The sequence below is a fragment of the Colobus angolensis genome, unplaced genomic scaffold, assembly GCF_000951035.1.
Source record: "Colobus angolensis palliatus isolate OR3802 unplaced genomic scaffold, Cang.pa_1.0 Scaffold275, whole genome shotgun sequence".
NCBI lineage: Eukaryota > Metazoa > Chordata > Mammalia > Primates > Cercopithecidae > Colobus > Colobus angolensis.
The window spans coordinates 2,119,172-2,135,981 of record NW_012115988.1 but is presented as its reverse complement, the minus strand read 5'-3'; the positions used below and the strand labels follow the sequence as shown (position 1 = coordinate 2,135,981).

The 16,810-nt window shown below is 34.7% G+C and overlaps 1 pseudogene across 1 annotated transcript; it reads left to right on the top strand.

Moving 5' to 3' along the window:
• Positions 1-6,112: 6,112 nt before the first annotated feature.
• LOC105516106 lies at positions 6,113-7,088 on the top strand (annotated as a pseudogene). Its single transcript, XR_001002434.1, has one exon. The product of XR_001002434.1 is annotated as an E3 SUMO-protein ligase NSE2 pseudogene (transcript).
• The last annotated feature ends 9,722 nt before the right edge of the window (positions 7,089-16,810 follow it).

Below are 16,810 nucleotides of genomic sequence, written 5' to 3'. Positions count from 1 at the left end.
TAATTGGATATATCCACTGATATTAAGAAGAGTTATCGGCCGGGCGCGGTGGCTCAAGCCTGTAATCCCGGCACTTTGGGAGGCCGAGACGGGCGGATCACGAGGTCAGGAGATCGAGACCATCCTGGCTAACACGGTGAAACACCGTCTCTACTAAAAATACAAAAAATTAGCCGGGTGAGGTGGCCAGCGCCTGTGGTCCCAGCTACTCAGGAGGCTGAGGCAGGAGAATGGCGTGAACCCGGGAGGCGGAGGTTGCAGTGAGCTCAGATCCAGCCACTGCGCTCCAGCCTGGGCGACAGAGCAAGACTCCGTCTCAAAAAAAAAAAAAAAAAAAAAGAAGAGTTATCAATCACTGTTTGATTAATAATGTGGACAATTCATTCCTTTTATTGTGGGTTATCTCATGAAAAAATAATTCTTCAGGTATTCATTTGAGTTTATTTTTTATCACCATTCAGCCATCCTTTGTTATGGCTTATTATACAATACATTCTTAGTATTTCACTTCAGGATTGGTGGTCAAATTTTATGGATCTATAAATGGAAATTTTTACCGTCATGGATTTTTCTTTTTGTTATGTAAGAAGTCTTTGCACAGAACATTAGTCAGCAAAACTGGCTTAGTACAGTGACCTGTGTAAGCATTTCCTGTATATACACTTATTATGTCTTTTATGTGGTCTCTACCTTTATAATCACAATTTTATCAGTTGGCATCGAATCATGAAGTGATGAATATATTTGTTGTCCAATTTTTATAGGAGTACCTAAAGAGGTTAAGAATCATCTGTGTTTCCTTAGAATTTTAAAGCTGTGAGCTATAAAAATCTATCAGCTATCTGTGATTATGTTTATCCTTTTACATTAATCAAATTGACATACACTGCAAAGGGCTGAAAGTTTAGCCACTTGAGCTGATTTCTTTTGGTAAGAAACTGGATTCTATGCATGAATATGGAGTAGTTATTCATAACCAGTCTGGTATTTTACCTTTTCGTTTGTGAGATAAGACACATCAGTACACAATGTTACATAAGGATTTGGTGTGAGAACGTCTAAATAATATGCTATGAAAACGAGCAATTATCAAACTACAGAAGCATAATCATATTCTCCATCAGATAAGGATATTAAACTTGCTAATTGAGAGTATAGACCCACATTTAAGATGAGTAAAGGATATAAATTTTTCATACTTAATCAGCTAGAGCATGACCTAGCTGTACATACAAGAAGAAAGACTTATAACGCTTTGGGAGACCCATACAGGTGAGTGTTGAAGGAACATTTTGAGATTATTTAAAGGTCTTTCTGTTTCTGTAATCTATAGGAGTGGTTCTAAGATGTTTGATTTAGTCAATATAAAAGCTCATTTCTTTATTTCAGAAAAATGTTGGTGCCTGTTATCTAGATTATCTGTTTGATGCAAGAAATTCCTTTGTCCTTTAATTATTGATCATGAGTAATTTGGGATAATTTGTAATCTGCTCTTGGATAATGCCTTAAGTTGGTGGGTCATAGTCTAGAATAATGAATTGTTTTGTGGTGTTGAATTTTTTTTCTGAGAAGCTTGATATCCCTTTTTAAACAGCTTGATGAATTTAGGTAGAGAATCAATTTTAGGATTTTCCAAATTAAGAGAATGTAATAGGGTGTTATCTCCTTATTAGATCAGAGTGAGTCCACTGGGGCTCTGTATACTGTGAAGATATTATTTCAATATTTGGGAGAAGTAACATATATCTTCAGTAAATCCTTTGATATGCAACTTTCTAGGAGAATTGTTGATTTTCCCTGGAGGATGTAAGTAAACATTGAATATGTTTTATCAATTTGGAGACTAAATTAATAAATATTTCTGAGCATGGATATATTACTGTAAAGAATTTGGCTATAGATGGAACTGAGAAGAATATGAGTAAGGTACTACTCGGAAGCAAGGAGTTACAAGGAGTTAGTATTTTGTGAATTTCTCATTGAATTTGAAAGCAATATAAATCCTCCACCAATCACATTGCTGGGGCTGGCTAAAAGAATGATGAGTCCACTGTCCATAGATACAATTGGTCCAAAAACTTCCTTGACTTCAGCTTAACAGGGTATTGAAAAACTTTAGCAAAATTTTTGAAGACTAATCTGGGCAGACAGAGGTTTACTCTGATTATCTTGCTTATATGTATAGTCTTTGCCCACATGTTTCTGGAAACAACTAAGTTTTTAGGTGTTTCTTGAACTATATATAGTGTAGGTATGTAACTTTACATATCAGCTATCATTTAATGGTGGGTAGAATTTTCTGGGGCTGAAGAACACTTTATCTGGAAATATCATTTTCAAAATAATTCTCTATCTATTGAACTATGACTATAACATAGAGGAGTCGTGCTGCCATCATGGGCATGTGCCCTGTGCAGTGCTACAGGGCCCCATGGTTACAAGGATCTCATGCTTGGTTTAATGCCCTGCTGTAATCATCTTAAAATTCCTAATAATTATTGAACAGGGGTCCCAGATTTTCATTTTGCACTGTGTCCCACAAATTATGTAACTCGTGTTGTAGAAGACGGGTACCAGAGTTCATAGTTACAAGTTAGTTATTGGCAAGAATTTAGGATTCTTAGAAATTCCAAGTTTAAGTGGTTTGAGTACTCTGGGAGATTTGGTTTGCTGTATAGTAATAGAGTTGATGGTAGCGTGGTACCCATATCAATAAGAAAGCTATATTATTATCTATTTATATTATAAATATTTCCCAATGGAGCTTTAAAATGAGACAGAAAATTGCTGGTGCTTATGTTTCCATTGGATCAACTGTTTTTGGACAGTTTTTTTTTTTTAAATCAATGTGAGATATTGAGTCTTCCAATGATCTTTGGCTTCCAATACCTACAAGAATCCTTACTTATAAGCTTTATGTTCTTAGTTAATAGAAAGCCCTTTCTGACTGTGTTTGTTTGTGTGTTTGTCTTATCTGGAGAGCTGGAGTATATATAGAGAGTGGAATGATTGCCACAATCAAAGTAGCTAATACATCTGTCACCTCACATAGTTACCACTGTTTTCCTTTTGTGGTGTAAACACTTAAGATCTACTCTCTTAGCAAATTTCACATATCAAATATAGCATAATTAATGATAGACACTATGTTGTACCTTAGATCCCCAGAACTTATTAATCTTACAACTGAAAGTTTGTAGTCTTTACTAACATCTACCCAAACCTTGCCCCTTCCAAACCTTACCCCTGGAAACCACCATTCTAGTATGTGCCTTTATGAGCTTGGCTTTTTACCATTACACATACAAGTGAGAACAAACAGTATTTTTCTCTCTGTGTCTGGCATATTTCACTTAGCATACCGTTCTCTGGTGTTATTAATATTGCCACAAATGACAGAATCTCCTTCCTTTTTATGGCTAAATACTATTCCATTGTATGTATAGACAACATTTTCTTTATAAAATCATTCATTGATGTGCAATTAGGTTGTTTTCATATTTTGGCTATTGTGAAGAATGTTGCAATAATCATGAGGTTGCAAATATCTTTTTGAAAAATGTATTTCATTTCCTTTGTTTATATATCCAGAAGTGGAATTGCTGTTTCATAAGGTAGCTTCATTTTTATTTTTTATGAGTATCCTCCACACCTTTTTTTATGATGGCTATACCAATTTACATTCGCATCAACACTGTAAAAGGTTCCCTGTTCTCTACATCTTTACCAGTACTTTTTGTCTCTTTTCTTTTTGATAAGAACCTTCCTAACAGGTATGAGGTGGTATTTCATTGTACTCTTGATTTGCATTTCCCTGATGATTAGTGATGTTGAACACTTTCAGATAGCTGGCAGTGTTTGTGTATCTTCTTTGGAAAAATGCCTATTCAGGATCTTTGCCATTATTTAATAGGATTATTTATCTACTTTTGCTCTTGACATGTAGGAGATTATTACCTAATTTGGATATCAACTCTTTATCAGATAGTTTGAAAATATTTTCTCCCATTTTGTAGACTGCCTTCGTAGTTTTAGTTGTATTATATCTTTCAGTTCCAGAATCTCTGTTTGATTCTTTTTTAGGGTTTCTATTTTTTCATTGAACTTCTCATTGTCTTCATGCATTGTTTTCCAGATTTTGTTTAGTTGTATATCTGTGTTCTCTTGTATTTCAATGAACTCAAGATAATTGTTTTAAAATTGTTTGTTAGGTAATGTATACATTTCTGCTTCGTTGGGGTAGTTTATTGACACTTTATTGATTTCCTATGGTGATGCTGTGTTTGTCTGATTCTGTATGATTTATGCATCATTGAGTTTGTGTCTGTGTATTAAGGAGCAAAACACCTCTTCTAGTCTTTACAGATGGGTTTCAGCAGGCAAAAACCTTCTCCTGTCAATTTGTTGGGCTAATGAGATGCCCTTTGGGATCCAGGTTGAGTGGGGTTGGAACCAGGTCACATGGCTGCTACTAGATCTGAGGTTGACAGCACTATGGCCAGGAGTTCAGGTGGGTACAGATCTTGCTTAATCTTTGAATAGGCAAGACTGCGTTCAGAACCTTGGTCAGTAGAGCTGGTACTGAAACAAATTTCAAGATCTGCAGTTAGCTCTGCACATGGTAGAGCTGTTACCAGATTCATGTGTAGTTTTGGCTCCTGTAGGTTTCCTGAGAAGATTCCCCCTAGGTCACTGGGTGTATTTCTGGGTGTTTATGGCTGTTCCTGACCACAGCTGAGAGAGAATGGAGCTGGGTGATGGACCACTTCAGGACTGACTCCCAGAACCAAGTTGGTAGCCTGTTATTTCAGACCTGGGAAGGTGTGGCTCCATCTGGGTCTCCTGGAGTATGGCACTGGTGGCAGGACCAAGGCCAATTGGAGTTGTAACTGAATCCACAGAGGGAGGGGGCTGTTTCTGGGTCCCTAGTCAAGACCATCATCATTGAGCCTGTCATCAGGGTGCAGGCCTGATCTCTCAGTATAGCCCTCTTTGGTCTTAGGATTCATAAGGATTTTAAAACATTCTACCTGGATTTCATTGTTCTACAAAAAAACTGTTTTTATCTGGATAACTATCAAATTATTACTGCTGGAAGGGAATGTGAGTGGAGGACCTACTGTTCTGCCATTTTGCTGTTCTAACTCCCCACCAAATCTACTCTAAAGAAAAAGGGGTTTCTAACAGTCTTATTATATAATGTATTTCCTACATGTTCTTGGCTTTTCAAGGCTGAATTTTTGAAGTACGTATATTGGGTTTTTTAGATTTTCTCTTGATCTTTCTTTTCTATTTTGCTGATTTCAACTTGTAATAAGAAAACAAATTGATAAAAAGTTAATACTCCAAGACATTCATTATCTAAGAAAATACTGAATTGCATAGCAAATTTTACCTACTTTTTTGAGGCTTAGGGAAATTCTTAATTATAGTTCTTAAGAACTCTAAACTAAGGTTTAAGTACAAATTCTATAGACCTGTCGTTTAGTCCAGCAAAAGGATTTTTAAAATGCAATTGTTTATTTCCTGAGAAATACCATGAGGAAAATCTTTCTTATTTATGAGGTTAGGGGAAAGAACAGAAGGAATAGAAGTGGTGTAATTTATGAGGAAATTAAGTCTGAGAGAAAAAGAGGTACAAGAAGGGGAGGCTTCAGAGATTTGGAAGGAGTTTGATTGTATTTTTCCTTGGATTTTTCTACACAGTCTTTGAGGATTTCTATCTTGGAGACTTCCTAGAAGAAAGTCAGTCATAGATTACTTGGTATTTGTCTGAGGTTTTTTTTTTTTTTTTTTTTTCCCATAGCTCCTCATAAATGTATTATTCTTGATATGCCAGAAGTTTCCCATATTGGCCATTGTAATTCTTATTAAATCTTCCTATTTATCAAGATAAGCATAATTATTTGAGTTAAAGTAAGACAAAATATAGGAAGCAGACGTTCTGCCAGAGGAAAGTCAGCTTTAGGGTGCCACCAGAAGCAGACAGCTTGGACTACCAGAATCAAGCACTCTTTTGGAAGAGGGTAATCTCCCTCCAAAAACTGAGAACACTTACCTTCCCCATATATTGAGTCCAGCTGTGCTTGGTGGCCCAGGTAATACTTTCAAGATGCCAGGACTTTCCAATTCAAATTCAGGTTCAACTGGTTTCATCTCCTTCAGTGGTGTAGGGTCTGCTCTCTCCTCCTTGGAAAAACTTCCAAGCCTGTGTCACCTCTGGTGTGGACACAGCTTCTAGTATCGCTTTGGATCTCATGGAAAGTCAGACTGAAGTGAGTAGTGAATATAGTATGGATGAGGCGATGGTTGAATTTGCTACAATGGCTCAACAACTGAACCATTATGTAAAGGCTGTTCAATCTACAATAAATCATGTAAAATAAGAACGTTCAGAAAAAATACCAGATTTAAAATTATTGGTGGAGAATAAATTTTTGGCTTTACAGAACAAGAATTCTGACATGGACTTTCAAAATAATGAAAAATTTTTAGTTTAAACAACAGTTGAAAGAACTAAAGAAGCAATATGGCCTTCAAGCTGACAGAGAGCCTGACGGAACAGAAGGAGTGGATGAAGATATGATTGTGACCCAAAGTCAGACCAACTTCATCTCCCCCATTACACGGTTGGAAATGAAGAAGCCAGTGAAAAATAAAGTGTGTGGCCACACCTATGAAGAGGAAGCCATTGTTTGCATTCTTGAGTCCAAGCACAAGGAGAAGAAAAAGGCCTGTTGCCCTAAAATTGGCTGTAGCCACATGGATATAAGAAAGTTGGATCTCATCCAGGATGAAGCACTTAGAAGGGCGATTGAGAACCATAACAAGAAAAGACTTCATTTCAAATAGGAAAAGCCACCTGCCTGCAGGGACACCAGCAGCCTACCTCCTACGCCAGCTATCTGTTGAGAGCAGTGCTGACTCCAGCAGTTAGGGACTGGCTGCATAGCATAGTTGTTTGGGGTAAAACTTGATGTTTTATGTGTGCTTGAAAACATTTTTCTAAGTTACACAACAGAAATGCAAGCATATTGTTTATTTTTAAGTGTTCTATAATGTTAAATAAAACTTTGATCATCTGCAAAAAAAAATAAAATAAAAGATGAACTTGAGATTTAACAAAAAAGTGTACTAAAAACAGTAAACTCTCTGCACTTGTGAATAGTGTCTTGGCCTTCCCCAGTCAAGCAAAAGGTGTGTCAACAATGCCTCAATAATTTGTTTAATTTGTTTAAGCTTTATTGAGGTATAATTGATATACAAAAATTTGCATGCATTTAATGTATACATTTTGATAAATTGAGATGCATGTGTATACCCATGATACCATCACAACACCCAAAATACTAAACATATTCATCACCTCCAAAAGTTTTCTTGTGTTTTTTTTTAGTTGTGTATATGTTTTGTTTTTTGTTTGTTTGTTTGATAAGAACAGGAGCTCTTTTCTATAACTTACTTTAATGTACTTAACACTATATTGTTAACTCTAGGTACTATGTTATGCAGCAAGTCTCTAGAATGTACTGTTATTGCAAAACTGAAACTTAGTACCCACTGGGCAACAATTTTCCATTTTCCTCAACCCTAGCCCCTGGAAATCACCATTCTACTCTCTGTATCTATGAATTTGACTCTTTTAGACACCTCATACAAGCGGAATATTGCAGGCTTTGTCTATCTGTTACTGGGTTATTTCACTTAGCATAGTGTTCTCTAGGTATGTCTGTGTTGCAAATGATAGGATGTCCTTCTTATTTTAAGAATGAATAATATTCAATTGTATGTATTTACCACAATTTCTTTATCTGTCTGTTAATAAACGTTTAGTTTGTTTTCTATATCTTGACTATTGTGAATAATATTGCACTGAACCTGGGAGTAAAAATATCTCTGTGAGACTGATTTCAATTTTTTTGGACATAAACCCATAAATGAAATTGCTGGATTATATACTATTTTTAATTTTAAATATTTTGAGAAACCTCCTTATTGTTTTGTACAAAAGCAAACCATTCTAAATTCCCACTAACCTTATAGGGGTATATAAGGATTCCCATTCCTCAACATCTTTGACAAAATTTGTTACATTTTGACTCAATAATGGCCATCCTAATAGGGCTGATTTAATATCTCATTGTGATTTCAACATGAATTTACCTGATGATTAGTGATGTCGAACACCCTTTCATATATGTGGTGGCCATGTGTATATATTCTTTGAAGAAATGTCTATTTAAGTCCTTTGTGCATTTTAAAATCTGGATACTTATGAGTTTTTCTACTGTTAAGTTGTAGGAGATTATTATGCTTGGATATTATCTTCTTATCAGACACATAGTTTGAGAATATTTTATCCCATTCTGCATGTTGTCTTTTTACTCTGTTGATCGTATATAATTCATTGTGCAGAAGGTTTTTAGTTAAATGTAGTTTCATGTGTCTATTTCTGGTTTTGCTGCCTGTGCTCTTGGTGTCAAATCCAATAAATCATTACCAAAAACAGTATCAAGAAAATTTTATCCACTTTCTTCAAGGAGCTTTACAGTTTCATGACTTAGTGTTTAATACATTTTTTAGTTGGTTTTTGTGTATAGTACAAAGTATGGAGTTCCATTTCATTTTTTTGCAAGTGGATGTCAAACATCAGTTTGGGAGAGACTATCCTTTCTCCAGTGTGTGATCTTGATACCCTTGTCAAAGATCAGTTGGCTGCACATGCACGGGTTTATTTCTTGGTTCTACATTCTATTCCCTTGGTCTATGTGTTTGTCTTTGTATTAGTATACTGTTTCAATTATTGTAGCTTTGTAATATATTTTGGAATCAGGGAATGTGATGTCTCCAGCCTTGTTCTCTCTCAAAATCACTTTGGCCATTCAGGGTCTTTTGTGGCTCCAGATGAATTTTAGTACTGTTTTTTCCCATTTCTGTAAACAATGCCATTGAGATTTTGACAGGGATAACGTTGAATCTGTTGATTTCTGGGCATAATATGGACATTTTAACAATATAATCCTTTTCGATAAACATGGAATGTCTTTCCATTTATTTGTCTACTTTAATTTCTTGCATCAGTGTTTTATAGTTTTCACTGTTCAAGTTTTATCTTTATGGTTAAATTTATTCGTAAGTATTTTATCATTTTTAATGATGTTGCTAATAGGATTGTTCTCTTAATTTCCTTTTCAGATAGTTCATTTTTACTGTATAGAACCACCAGTGATTTTTATGTATTAAATTTGTATTCTGCAAGTTTGCTTGATTTCTTTACTAGTTCTGACAGATTTGCGAAGTCTTTGGGAGTTTTCTACATATAGGATTATGCCATCTTCAAACAGAGACAATTTTACTGCTCCTTTAAAATTTGGATACATTTTATTTGCGTTTGCTGTTGTTATTGCCTAATTTCTTTGGGTAGGATTTGTAGTACTATGTTGAATAGAATTGGTGTAAAAGGAGGCATCCTTGTCTTGTTCCTGATCTTAGACAAAAATACTTTTAGTTTTTCACCATTCAGTATGATGTTAGCTGTGGACTTGTCATATATGGACTTCATTATAGTGAATTAATCAACAACTGTTGCCCTCAGAATATAGGCCAACCAAAACAGCTTTCTTTCACAATTTTCCCTCATGAAGGCTTTGTAGAAAACCTGAGGCAGTTTGACCAATTGCCTTTTCTACAAATGGACTGCTGGTCTAACAGACCTACAAACTTTTGATAGGTAAAACTTTTTTCCACATAGTGTTGATTTTTGTATATGCATATTTACAGAACCTTTAAAAATTATTTTATTTATGAATATTCATTCTCATTTTATTTTCTATTCTTGCTATTGTTGACATAAGAGAATAATATTGTTTGTGGGTGTGTCCATGCATACATTGATCATTTTTTTCCGCCAGCTCTCCTTAACTCTCTTATAAGTTCTCTAATATTTATTGAATAAATAAGCTTGTGTTGGGGGTAATATATATGAGTGTTTTACTACCTTCATATATCTCTCTAAATCCTAGACACTTGATGTTTTAGAAAGCTGTTAATCACAGAACCTGCTGACCCTCACCCAAGAAGTTAGTGTCTTTTATATTTGCTGAAGTAAAATACACATTTCCCTGTTAGAGAAATGAGATCATTTTGATTGCCTTGTTCTTATTTGCTTATCTGAATCTGGCTTAGGTATTTTTATGGGAAATCTTCAAAAGGCAGCAAATTATTTTAATTATACTTGTGGGTTTCTAATAATAGATAAGTATTTAAAATTGCAAAATCTTAATTCTGCTAGGACACTGGTTTTTCTAGAATTGCTCCTTAACTAAATCCTTTCCCAAAGCAAAAAGACCTCAAAAGCCTTGCAAATCTTCAAAGGTTCATCTCTATTAAGGTAACGAATTTCACAGCATTGCAATTCTTTATGTCTCAGTAGGGTATTTTCCAGTAATATCTCATCAGGAGACATTTCATGACTACTTCATTGTCTCACCTGATCCAGAGGGATTCTCTTTACTTTTCTATAATAACAACATGAAGTCTAGACTGTGAGGGTCTTTGATTCACCAGTAGTATATTATATTAATGAAACAAGCAGTTCACTATTTTTCCTGGACCATTTTTTAACTCTTATCTCTTGTGTGTGATTTATGTCTGCTTAGTACATTTGAGTGGAGCCACTTCAAAGATAGTTCATCTCTCCCTCAGGAAAAAAAAAGGTAAAGTGTCTCAGAATTTTTTTCTGAGGGTAAAATCAGCAAAGTATAATACAATGAAATACACTGATGTCATCAGAATCCATATATAGCCATTTGCAGCATTTACTTTCAGCTACCAAGGAAACATAGAATCAGACTATTCACTGGTAGTTTCTGGAAAAAAAATTAACCCTTGAATTATGGAGTAAAATTTGGTTGTTTCATGAGTAAAAGGACTAGATTTACTTCCATTTAGATATATAGTGACTTATGATAACTAAAATCTTACAGGATATCACATAAAAATCTTAAAATTGTGGTTTTTATTTCAAGATTAAATGTGGGCTGCAGTTAATATTTAGCTTGTGTATATAGCATCTAAGTATGCCATAAAGTAATTTTCAAAATAAGAAAATCATTGATTTATGAAGACATTAGTACCCATAAAATACTTTTCATATACATGTACTACTAAGTGTCCAGAAATGTAAATATGAATTTCAGAGTCTGTTTTTTTCTTTTTTCTTAGCAAAACATCATTTCACAGAACATTTTTAAATCACATTTTCCCTCCTTTCCTATTCACTCTAAACTACCTATCACATAGCCTCTTCCTCTATCCTCCTTTGAAAATCATTTTGCTGGGATCTCAATTGCATCTTAATTGTCCAGTTTAGAGAAGACAGTGCATTTAATGTCTTCTAAGACCTCTCAATTGCATTGCATATTTTTGACCTTATGCTCTTTATTGCAATTCTTCTTTGCTTTCTGGGACACAATATTTTGCTTGTAAGCATGCCACCACCCTGAGATTCTGTGCTTGGCTTTCTTCTCACTCATATTCTTTCTCTCAGTCATTTCATCTATTTCTATGACTTCAAATGCTCTTTAGAGGCAGAATTCTACTAAGTCTATACAGCTGGCCCTTGAACAACATGGGTTTGAACTGCACAGGTCCACTTATATGCAAATTTTTCTCAATAAAAGTTACACTGAGTGTGCCTGCCTCTCTCTAATGCCTCCCCTTCCACCTCCTCCACCTCTTCTGTCTCTGCCACCAGAGACAGCATGATCAAACCCTCCTTTTCCTCCACCTCCTCAGCCTATTCAGCATGAGGATGAAGGATGAAGACTTTTTTAGTGATCTACTTCCATTTAATGAATAGTAAATATATTTTCTCTTCGTTTTGATTTTCTTAACAACATTTTTTCTATAGCTTACTTTATTATAAGAACATAGTATATAATATATACAACATAAAAAATATGTGCTAATTGACTCATGTTATCAGCAAGGCTTTTGGTCAACAGTAGGATACTAATAGTTAGGTTTTAAAGGAGTCAAAATTTGTACACAAATTTTTTGCTGTGTAGGTGTCAAAACCCCTCACTCCCATGTTGACCAAGGTCAACTGTATTTTCATTGCAGAACTATTATCTGAATTCTGGACTACTATTATCAACTCTAGTCCTGGGCATCATCTGCATTACATGCTGAACTCATAAGCTCTACTCCATAAGCATTTATTTACCTATTCTGACCTATTTTAGTTAAAAGAACCATTTTTTTTCTGTTATATTCTAAAGTCTAACCCTTCAAATTCCAGATTTAGATTTCACTATCAAATTCTATTCATCTGGAGTCCATCTTGTCTATTTTACTCCCTATTTCTCATTCAGTCTGCTTATTAGACACCTAATTAGTGTTTTGCTCTTTATTTTTATGTAGTCTAGTCTTCACAATTTTAGTAGAATAATCTTTCAAATATTAAATAAGTACTTCAACTTAAATTGAATTTGGTATACAAAATAAAATAATTGGTTTTGTAAAATTGCAAGATAGTTACTCAAAATCTATTTAGCAAACATTTCTTATTGCATTTGTGATGTCTATATAATTATATAATCAATTCTTATACACAACCGAGCCTCTTTCTGGGCAGTCCTTTCCAATCTATTGTTATTGTTGCTGATTTGTGGACTGTTCTACTCTATATTACATATTATATCTTTATGATTTAGTGAGATGTTTTAAAAATCCATATTCTTCACAATAGTCTTTTATTTATAAATTACTTTTTATATAGTCACCTATTGATTTGTTTTCAAATAATTTTGTCAGTGACTCCCACAAAATTTCATTTGAATTGCATTGAAACTGTGGTATAATATTGGGAGAACTGATGTCTTTTGTGTATCATTGCTTTTGAATAATATGATATACCAACCCATTTATTCTCTCAAAGTGTTATATCCCTAAATAAAAAAACAATGTTGTTTCTTTATAGATTTCAAACAGGGAATTAGAAAGAGGATTGAAAGGTCCCTTTTTACCACTTTAGTTTTCAAGGCAAAATGTGGCAAGAACATTCCCTTCTAACAATTTTATATAATTTAGGGTTGGAACCAGAAAGCTAGTCATTCATTCTTCTCCTCTCTAAAGCACAACTAATTATCTGTGACTTTTTCAAGTCACTCTTCCCTGAACATCTAAAGAGAGTGATTTAAGGTCAAATTGGGGCAGAGACAGCTGAAAGTCCATTACAATTTGGTGTTTAATAAAAAATGTGACCTTAATTTGTAGTCACAACTGGTGGAGTGGGGATATTATAACTGCAACTTAATTTATTACAAGGTGGAACTGTAAAACATATTTTCTATATTGTCTGCTATGTTTATATAGTCCAAGAGATGATCCATGTCTCTGATGGATTCAAGCTAACAAAACAAAATTCACAAAAGACTAGTCTTTAAAGCAGAATGATACATTATTATTTTAAAATAACGTGTATCAACTGGTAGTGGTCATAGTTGCCAAATAAAAATAGTAAGATTAGTAATAACGGCTCTTATTTGAGAAAGTATTCTGTTCCATGCACAGAGGGAGTATAATAAGCCTTACGTTTCAGAGTTTAGGTTCTGTTAAACTTTTTAAGTTCAACCTTGGCTCTTTCAATTAATCAGTCCATTTCTTGGGGCATATAACTTAACCTCTAAGTGCCTTAGTTTTATCATTTTTGAAGCATTTTAACATGCTTCATAGAGCTGTTGTGATGATAAAATGATGTATGGAATGAACTTATAGTGCCTGACACATACTAAATGATCAATGAATGTTAGGTATTACTTAGATAACAAGGACAATATTCTGAAAGTATTAAATCTATTAATTTAATCTAATTTAATTTATTCTTATGTTCATTTAAGTTATATTTTCTTGCATTCTTGCTGTTGTTAAGACTAAAATATGAGGCTTATCATCCAAAATAATTTTCACCAAAGAACTTTTTACCACCTTTGACTCTCAAAACTCCCTTGAAATAATAAACCCAGGCTTTATTGAGGGAAAAAGTATATTTATATATTTTCTTACAAACTAAGAGACAGTTCTAGTGTGTCCAGGCCACCAAACTTTTGTCATACTACAAGTCAAAGGAAAAGAGACCTCAGGATATGACATGGGAGAAAGGAGAAGGTATACTCAGGATTGAGAGAATAAAGAAAAGGTTGGGGAAGAAGTCCTATTTGAGAACTAGGGATGGTAGAAATCCCAAATGAGTTGAGGGTGAAGCCCAAAGCAGATGGTCTTAGATCTGGGTATCTGCTTGAAACTGTGGGTAGAGGCCACTAAACAGGTGTCTCTGAGCTAGGGAAAAAAAAAAATAACAGTTTAGTGAGTTTAGAGAATCATAAACAGAGTACCTGGGTCTCTTTGGGGTCTTAAGTTTTGAGAATCCAGAAATTCTAGCATGCTCTCAGAATTCAAGCAAGGAGCTGAAAGTTAGTGGAGCAGTCCTAGTGCCATAACAGTAAAAGGCTGGGGAGACTTTCCAGGAGAGCCTATGAGACTTTCCATAAAGAGCCCATTAGTCTTTACGGAAGTTACAACTGATAGTAAATGCACAGCTTATGACAGCTTGAGTGGGACCTATTTATTAAAGTGGGGATTTCCCTAGGGACCAGACTGGAAGCTGAACATGCTATTGACCTCAACTGGCATGGACATTTGCTACCAGAGTGTCCACTGAGCAAGAATCCCTGGAACAACCACTGTTGATTTAGATGGTGGAACAAACACCTGCATTCATGTCAGTTGCACCTTTAGCTATCACCAGAGAAATAACTATGCCATATGGGGGTAAAAATATAAATAACTCAAAAAGATTAATTTTTACTAAAAGAATTCCAGTTCATTCAAAAGAAGCTAAATTAATATAAATTGACTAAATTTTTACTAATCATATCTCTTTCCACCATCCACAAAAATTGGGACTTCATGGGAATCCGAAAATAGTATTAGAAAGTAAAGAATTATACTCTTTTCCACCATTTAAGGCATGAAGTATACGTGTCAACATCTAACACATTAGCATTATCTTTTTTTCTTTGAGATGGAGTCTTGCTCTGTTGCCCAGGCTGGAGTACAGTGACACGATCTCGGCATTCTCCTGCCTCAGCCTCCAGAGTAGCTGGGACTACAGGTGCCCGCCACCATGCCCAGATCATTTTTTTGTACTTTTAGTAGAGAAGGGGTTTCACCATGTTAGCCAGGATGGTCTTGATCTCCTGACCTCGTGTCCTCATGATCTGCCCACCTTGGCCTCCCAAAGTGCTGGGATTACAGGCGTGAGCCACCGTGCCCAGCAGCATTATCTTATTAAAACATCTGATGTACAACTACTTTTCCCTTCTCTATTTTGACAATTAAAAAACCCAAAACCAAAAAAGAAATCTAACGGAAACTTACAAAATTTGTATATGAGAGAGCCAAGAACAAAACCAAAGGAGTTTATTGCCACAATCTGTGGGCCTAAGTGCTATTGTGCCATGCAGGGCTGCCATCAGATACCATATCTATATTGTCTTTGTACATTTCCACTTTAGAGTTTTTGGTTACTCTCTCACAATGTCATTACCATACTATGTTTCTTACTCTGAACCATCTCACCATATTCCTCCCCCTCAAAGTCTTTCCTTCTTTTCTCTGGAACTCTGATGTTATGGCTAACAACTATTGGCCATCCTCTACTTTTTCACTGAACATTCACTCTACCTTGAAGTTTTAAATAAAATCTGGCTATTTCCTGAGTGTCCCCTTGATGCTATTCTTCCTCCCACATCATAGTACTTGACGGCTGGTGAGTGGTCAGGGTCAGATCCACCTTCATACTATTAAAAATGTCAGGTCACTATTCCTTTATCTTCATGTTAAAATTTTGTTCCCTTAAAGTATATGATTTTCAGTGATTCTCAACCTTCAGCATTCATCAGAATCATTTTGTTAAAAGAGACAGGAGATGTGGGCTGAGATCTAAGAATTTGAATTTTCTAGCAAGTTTCCATGTGATGCTGATGCTGCTGCATTGTTACATGTATATCATTTTAGATCTAAATAGTAATAATAACATCTATAGAGATTTTAGAGGTGCTGTTTAATCTTGAATTGAATAGAATTATCTCAGCAATTCTTTCATTGTTATTGAAACCTGAAACAATCCTTTAATTTTTGAAGAAATTTCTACTTATTAATTCTACTAAATGTTAATTTGATAAATTTTAATGCTACCCATATACATAACTTTGCACTTTTTTCATATATTAGAAAGAAACATGAGTAGCAATTATAAAATGCTTTATGTGAGCAAATCAGGTAATTCATGAGTAGAATAGTAATACATTGATGTAAAATTATCCTGTTTCAGAAGCATTTCTACAGTGTATTCTCCTAGGTATCATTTTGAATTTCAGTCTTTACAAAACCTTCTAAAAGACCCTCAGTGTTCTTTTTTCTCCCTGGTGTTTTGTATTATTTATGGTAATATTTTATGAAGAATAGTATTTTCTATTTTCCATTAATATTTATAGGTCCATTATCAGCCTTTTGCAACTCTCAATATATGTAATCTCAATAATTATACAATGAATGAAACCGGCAAACAACCTCCATTCTTCGGACTGCTTTGCAATTTTCTTTTCAATTTATCGTTTAGGTACACTAATAAATTAATGCTAACAACCTGTGTTGAAGATAGCATATATTAATGTGACAATTCTAATTAAAGCTGTGAGTTTACTCTCAGTTATTTTAAATGTCAAATGACAGGCAAAGCACTGTT